At 41.5% G+C, this 8,183-nt stretch overlaps 1 non-coding gene across 1 annotated transcript; it reads left to right on the top strand.

Annotated features, from left to right (window-relative positions):
- The first annotated feature begins 2,452 nt into the window (after positions 1-2,452).
- LOC115029430 (U6 spliceosomal RNA) lies at positions 2,453-2,556 on the top strand. The gene has a single exon (XR_003835011.1). It is a non-coding gene; the product is annotated as a U6 spliceosomal RNA (small nuclear RNA).
- The last annotated feature ends 5,627 nt before the right edge of the window (positions 2,557-8,183 follow it).

Raw genomic sequence — 8,183 nt, 5'->3', positions numbered from 1 at the left:
GTGTGTAATCGTCTGGTCACATTCAGAAATTCTCTTTCAGCATCTCTTAACTCAGTTTATACTAAATGCCCATCACTTTCCAACCATATTTTGTTACATTTTTTCTTGTTTTTTTTTTTTACAGAGATTGCAGTTCAATTTTTTTTAAAGATTTATTTATTTATTATATGTAAGTACACTGTAGCTGTCTTCAGACACACCAGAAGAGGGCATCAGATCTCATTACACATGGTTGTGAGCCACCATGTGGTTGCTGGGATTTGAACTCTGGACCTTTGGAAGAGCAGTCAGTGGTCTTAACCGCTGAGCCATCTCACCAGTGCCAGTTCAATTTTATCTCTTCCATTTTTCACCACTTCTGTTGGTTTCTTTTTGACACATTTCTTCTCTGTCTACTTTCCCTTGCATCTCCACTTTTGTCTACTTTGTTATTGTTTAGGCAGGATCTCAATATCAGCACAAGCTCACTATGTAGCTGAAGATGACTTTAAATTCCTGGGCAATGCAATGTGTATTTTCTTGTTACTCTGTGTGTGTGTGTGTGTGTGTGTGTGTGTGTGTGTGTGTGTGTGTGTGTGTGTGTGTGTGTGCGTGTGTGTGTACATGCATGCAGGTGCTGCCAAGAGTCTCAAATACCCCAGGACTTAACAGGCAGCTGTGAGCCACCTGACATGCTGCTGGGATTTGAACTCAGGACTTCTACAAGAACAGTAGGTACTCTTAACTGCTAGGCCATCTCTCCAGCTTTGTCTCCGCATTTTCTTAATAATAACATTTTATGTATACCAGTTCTTTTTTTTTTTTTTTTTTTTTTTTTTTGGTTTTTCGAGACAGGGTTTCTCTGTATAGCCCTGGCTCTCCTGGAGGTCACTTTGTAGACCAGGCTGGCCTCGAACTCAGAAAGCTGCCTGTCTCTGCCTCCCAAGTTGGGATTAAAGGCGTGTGCCACCACCACCACCCAGCTTCTTTTTTTCTTTTCTTTTTTTTTTTTTTTAAGTAAAGGTTTTTTTTATTTGCTATATACAAATACACTGTAGCTGTCTTCAGACGCACCAGAGGGCATCGATCCCATTACAGATGGTTGTGAGCCACCATGGTTGCTGGGATTTGAACTCAGGACCTCTAGAAGAGCAGTCAGTGCTCTTAACCACTGAGCCATCTCTCTAGCCCCCTGTATACCAGTTCTTATTAGAGCCATTTAAGTTGCTTTTAAAATGCCCCGTGGGTAAGATTTTTATATGTATCCTTGTGGAGTGACCAAGATTGCAAAAGAGAAGCCGGTCACGGTGGGAGCGGCTTGGCTTGGTGTGTGTGGATTCCTACAAATGCAGTTAAGTTACTTGTTCACAAGGAGTTTTAAGTTTGCTACCACTAAAACACAAACAGTCTCAAAATGGAAAGTTCTTTACAGTCATACTGTGCTTCTATCTTGGTGTGCTCTTGCATATCAGCACTGTAGGTATCGAAGGAGCACAGGGAAGCAATGCCACGTATGCCCCATGGTACAGAATGTTCATGGTGGATTTACTAACAAGTAGCATTTTAATGAACTTATTGCAAAGATTTATTTATTGTTTTTAGAACTATTTATTTATTCTATGTCTATGAGTACACTGTATCTGTCTTCATACACACCAGAAGAGGGCATCGGATCCCGTTACAGATGGTTGGGAGCCACCATGGGGTTGCTGGGAATTGAACTCAGGACCTCTGGAAGAGCATTTAGTGCTCTCAACCACTGAGCCATCTTTCCTTCCCCTCATTCATTTATTATATTAGTATATAAGCTTTCAGGGTGAAATACGTTGTAGTTATACTTAGAACTTTTGGTAAGGTGAAATATATTTTAAATGTCCTTTCATTAATGTTTTTGACCTGCAAAGTTCTGCTATGACATTTGAAAATTTAGAAGTACCTAAAAACCTTTCTGCCAAACAAAATCAAAAACGGCACAAACACAGCCATCTTTTCAAATTTCTCAGCAGAAAAATGTTTTTCCTTCAGATTAATCATGGAGAGTGATATATAAAGGGGGACTTTCAATCTTTTGGTTTAACATTTTCCATAAGAGAATGTTTGACGGCCAAGTGTGGCGGCACACGATTTTAATCCCAGTACTCAGAGGCAGGGGCAGGTGGACCTCTGTGAATTTGAGGCCACCCTGGCCTACATAGGAGCTTCGAGGAGAGCCAGGGCTGCATAACCCTGTCTCAAAAAGAGAAAATGACTGGGCCAGTGTCTGCATTTGCTTTTATAGTAATATATAAATAACACTATTCAAAGAGTGCACTTCATGAGAAGAGAGTAGAATCATAGCCATGCCATCAATGCAGAAAGAACTGCTTGGGGGGAGGCGGAGCCGGCCAGAGGGAGTGGAGAATGGGGAAGGGAAGGGAGGGGCTAGAAACAAAAGAAAATGGCATATATGTATAAAAATGGCAAAAATAGTGCTGTGCTTGCTTTAGTAGCACATATTCTAAAATTCAAACAACAAAGGAGATTAACTGGGCCCTGGCACAAGGGTGTACACAAATCCGTGAAGGAGTCCACATTTTTAATGTGACCACAGTACATTCTGTACATGGGTAAGATGTCATAATGAAACTCATCATTATGACTGATTGATATATGCCAACAAAAACATTAAAATGTCCCTAAATAATGCACTTTGTTAATATACAAACAAACACATCATAAAAAATATATTCAGGGGGCTGGTGAGATGGCTCAATGGGTAAGAGCACCCGACTGCTCTTCCGAAGGTCTGAAGTTCAAATCCCAGCAACCACATGGTGGCTCACAACCATCCATAATGAGATCTGACTCCCTCTTCTGGAGTGTCTGAAGACAGCTACAGTGTACTTACATATAATAAATAAATAAATCTTTAAAAAATATATATATTCAATAGCATTTTATATACTATGTACTATAATGTTTAAACTATTACTGGCATTTCTTAGATTATGTTTCATTTTTTGTTTGTTTGTTGTTGCTATGACTCCGACTTTTATCCTCACAGGTAACAATTCATGGGTCCAACATGAGGCTAATCTGAGCTGTGCTCTGTGCCAAGAAGAAGGCTGCAGCATCCTGAACTTTGAGAGGCCCAGGTTCAGGTCCAGGGCAGGACTCGTGCTGTACTCTAGTGCAGAAGGTCCTTTAGGTGGTGGGTCAGCATCTCAGGGGTGCAGGTGGGCTCTTGGCATGCACTTCATTTCTTGGGAATTGCTCAAATCCCTTTTTCTTTCCTTTATCTTTGTTTCTGTTGTGGTTTGTTGTTTGTTATTTTTGTTTTGGGGTTTTTTGTTTATTTGTGGGATTTGTGTATGTGTGCACATGCATGTCTGCATGTGCAAATTGAACATGTGCAAATTGAAGTTGTGTGTCACCCTCCATCTCCACCATCTTTTTTTTTTTTTTTTTTTGAGACATGGTCTATTATAAAACAGGAGCTTGCCCACCAATTCACCTTTGCTAGATGGCCCTCAAGCTCCAGGACCTGTCTCTAACCCCTAGTCCCAGGACTTCATTCCTACAGGGTCTCACACTGAAGACCAGACTGTCCTCAAACTAAGGCAGTCTTGCCTCTGCCTCAACAATACAGAGATTGTAACTGTGAACTACCATGCCTAGCTTATATTTCTAAATTGTTGACTAGATAAATTCCTGAATTTCTTTGAAATAATAGCATTTTATGGAGTTATAGCTATCTAAAACTCTGCAAATCCATTTATGTTACATTTAAATGGGAAAACAAAGATGTATATAAAATTCTTTGTAGTGTCAGTGTGGTACATATTCCTTTAATTCCAGAGGCAGAGAGAGGCAGATCTCTGAATTGAAGGCTAGCCTGGTCTACATAGTTCCAGGCCAGCCTGGTCTACATAGTTCCAGGCCAGCCAGGTCTACATAGTGAGATCCTTTCCCAAAAATAAAACTGTGGGTGTGGATTCATGTATGTGTTTGTATATGTATACATATATGCACAATGAATATTCAACTCAGTGAAATTCATTCTCCTATGAATTTTGGATAATGTGTGTAGTCATGTAATCAGGATCACAGAATCAAGATGTAGAACAGGCTGGAGAGATAACTCAATGGTTAAGAGCACTGGCTGGTTGCTCCAGTGTAGGGGAATGCCAGGGCGGTGAGGTAGGAGTGAGTGAGTGGGTAGGGGAGCACCCGCATAGAAGCAGGGGGAGGGAGAAAAGATAGGTGGTTTGCAGAGGGAAACCTGGAAAGGGATTAACATTGAAATGTAAATAAAGAAAATATCCAATAAAAAATTAAATATAGCCAGGCATGGTGGTGCACGCCTTTAATCCCAGCACTCGGGAGGTAGAGGCACGCAGATTTCTGAGTTCAAAGCCAGCCTGGTCTACAAAGTGAGTTCCAGGACAGCCAGAGCTATACAGAGAAACCTTGTCTCAAAAAACAAAAAACAAACAAACAAAAAAAAAAACAGAACAAAAAAAAATATATAGTCATATTAAAAAAAAAAAAAGCACTGGCTACTCTTCTAGAGGTTCTGAGTTCAATTCCCAGTAACCACATGGTGGCTCACAACCATCTGTAATGGGATCTGATGCCCTCTCATGGTACACAGGTGTACCTGAAGATAGAACACTCATACATAAAATAAATAAATCAGCATTTTTAAAAAAATGTAGAGGAGTTTCATCGTACCCCAACTTGCCACCTGCTGTGTGGTATGGCTAAAGTTAACCTTTGGCAGCTACCGTCTTGTTCCTCACCCTAGGTCGCTTTACCTAGTACGCATTGTATAACAGTTTCCTCCAAGCTTGAAACATCCCATTGAGGAGAGAGTTCCGGTAGGCAGAAAGGTAACAACTCAAAATAGTTTCAGGAAGTCCCTGAAACTGACAAGATTCGCTAGGCCCCCTGCAATGCCAGGGGAAGCCATAAAGCTGAAAGTCCCCCTTCAGACAGAAGGTAAATTGAGTTGTAAAGAAGACACTCAGATGAGCTAAGCTGCCAAGAAGACTGAGAAAGCTGAGTTGCAAACCTTCAAAGAGGCTGCCAGGAAGACTGAGAGCAGAGCAGCAGCCTGGAAAAAAACAGAAGCCAGCTGAGCCGCCTGGAAGACGATTAGACCAAATGAGGCACATGGTAAGAACACCCTTCAACCTGCTGGGCTGCCTGCAGGCTGTGCAGTGTGCTCCAGGTTCCCAGCTTTGTGAGCTGTCACTTGCACTGGGGAGGGCTTTGGTGTGATGTAGATGTCTTTGAGTCAGTTCTTCTCCTGTGAGTAACCCTTCACTCACATTCCTGTAAGCAACCCCAATTAAACTCCTTAGTCCACTAAACTGGACTTTGGTGTTATTGGTATTTTTGTTTGCCATGAGTTCTCTATATGGAGCATGTAGACATGTGTATTACATCTCCCCAGAAAAAGTTCTGTCATTACAACATAATGTCATTCAAATAAAATCAAACAGAATATAGTCTCTCCCATCCGGAACATGTGTGTGTGTGTGTGTGTGCGCGCGCGCGCGCACATGCATATTCTTGTCTACATATATGCTTGTATGAGTGAGACCTCATGCATATGGGAGGCAGAGGATGTGGGTAACGTTAGTTTTCTTTCCACCTACCTATCTGACCGTCCATCTGTCCATCCACCCATCCATCTATCTATCTTTGTTTTATTGAGCCAGGGTTCCTCATCACTCAGGAAATTATCGAACAGAAAAGGCTAGAGTGAAGGGCCAGGAAACCTAAGGATCTGTCGGTCCCTGCCTTCTTGATGCTGCAATTCCGAGCATGTGCCACCACACTCAGCTTGTATATGAGTTCTGGAAATCTAATTTCTCACATCTGTGCATCAAGCACTGATAGGCAGTTTTTCTCCCTCAGTGATGCAGTTACAGGCCAGATAAGACCAGATTAAAAGCAGATAAAGGCAAGTTTATTAGAAGGCAGATCTAAGGTGGGTTCTCTGATCTTACAGGTGGAGGTCAGTGAAGTCGGGCATCTGGGCTAAAGTAAGGGGGTTTTATAGAGCTTCCGGGAGGAGCAACAATGTGCCAGATAGGAGCTGGGCTTGTGTCCATACATGATCGAAAACTGAGCCCCTGGGCAGGCACTCTTGGGAGAGTTACTGGGAACACAGAGATGAGGAGGGATGACATGATAGCCTGGAGTTTTCTCCAAGTGGGCCGGGGGGGGGGGTTCTCTGTGAGGGTCTGATTGGGGGAAGGTGGGCAGACAGGGTCTCCCAGCTTGTACAGGGGATGAGCATGGGTTCCAGCCTAACCAGCACCTTAACCACTAGCCATCTCCTCAGCCCCCTCTTAACCGTTTAAAGTTGACATTTAAGACTGAGATTGATTTAAGCAAACTTTCCTGTAAGGCTTAGGATGTGAGTAAGGTACATTTCACTTGAAATGCCGTTGCTCCAGAACTATTAATTGAGCGCATTAGCCTTTGCACAATTGTTCACAATCAACCAACGGTACTTTGAAGGGTTTATCACATAATTCTCTTATGCTCTATTGGTCACCATGCCCGTTTCCTCTTCCCAGGCCCACACTATCTTGAGCATGATAGATCAATCATTGATTTTTTTAAAATCTAATCTAATAGATATTAGTAATGAGGTTCTCATATTTCAGTTGTTTGTGGGTGTTTTTATATAATGGATCAATTTCTGCTACTAAGCTGTTTGTTTAAGAGGTTAGGACTTTGGGGTTTTTTGTTGATGATGTCACTCTGGAAAACCCAGACACACTTTAAATTTATGATTATCTCGCCTCACTATGCCCATGCTGGGATTACAGGTATGCACCACAACACCCACTGTGCTACTAAGTTTTATTTTTATCTATTGATTTAGTTGTGTTATTGCTATTTTTATTAAAATGGTGATATGTATTTCCTTTGACTTGGGAACTATTAGATCTTACATGAGCAGTATTTCTTTTCCTTCGATGTGGGGACTGAAACGGGACTTTGTGTATGTCTTCCTTAGGTGTTTACTGCGATGAACAGACACCATGACCAAGGCAAGTCTTATAAAGGACAACATGTATTTGGGACCAGCGTACAGGTTCAGAGGTTCAGTTCATTATCAAGGCAGGAGCGTGGCAGCATCCAGGCAGACATGGTGAAAGAGTTGAGAGTTCTACATCTTCATCTAAAGGCTGCTAGAAGACTGACTTCCAGGCAGCTAGGACTAGGGTCTTAAAATCCACGCCTACAGTGACACTCTTCCTCCAACACCTACTCCAACAAGGCCACACCTCCAAACAGTGCCACTCCATGGGCCAAGCATATTCAAACCACCACACACTGAGCCACACAGCAAGCCTCACGAACTAGTGTTGGAATGCTTACTTATTGTGAAATACACGTAACTGAGATGTAACATTTTCACTTTTTTTTATAATTAACAAGTCAGATTTACGTATCAATAAATTCTCAATTCATAAGATGCCTGCACAATAATTTCAGAGCCAATTGATAATGATACAAGTTGCCCACCTAGATCAGACAAGTTATCCCAATTATTCTATCCCTATATGATATTCATAACTACCTGTAGCTATTTAAAACCACACAGGACCAGGATCTTCTTCCTGTTCATCTGCCTCCATCTTGGCTTCCCCTCTTCCTTCCTCTGAGTTGCTCTCTGTCCCTGTAACTCTTCATTCCACCTCCCTTTTCCCTGTCCAATCACAGGCCTCCTGCTGCACTAATACTTTAAGGTAATTGGAGAGGAAAAATCCTGCCACATATCACTCTTTCTGTTTAATTAAATGAAAAAAAAAACTGTCTCTCAAAATATAAATTGAACTTAGCTATTACCATTTTCTAACTTATAAGGTATAAAATAGACCTAATACCCAGTCCATCATTTTTGTCATTAAGATTGAACAATGTCATCTGTCCTAACTAAAAGACTTATCATTCTACACCTGACTTATGTCCTGGCTTTAGATTGTATGCCATCTGAAAAATCATCCTCTCAAATCTGTTCTCTCAATGTAAATAACCTGGGTTGGCTATGAGACTATAAGTCGTCTTTCAACCTCATCAGAAATTCAAGAATGACCAACATTAATTTAAAATATACAGGAAGCCTAACATAGCTTTCAAAACTGAGACAAATTGTAGCGACAGCTGTCTACCTATGCAGCCCCAGTAATTCAGGAAGT

The sequence above is a fragment of the Mus caroli genome, unplaced genomic scaffold (genome assembly GCF_978045245.1).
Source record: "Mus caroli unplaced genomic scaffold, Mus_caroli_1 scaffold_16, whole genome shotgun sequence".
Classification (NCBI taxonomy): Eukaryota; Metazoa; Chordata; class Mammalia; order Rodentia; family Muridae; genus Mus; species Mus caroli.
This window is presented reverse-complemented; position numbering and strand designations above follow the sequence as displayed.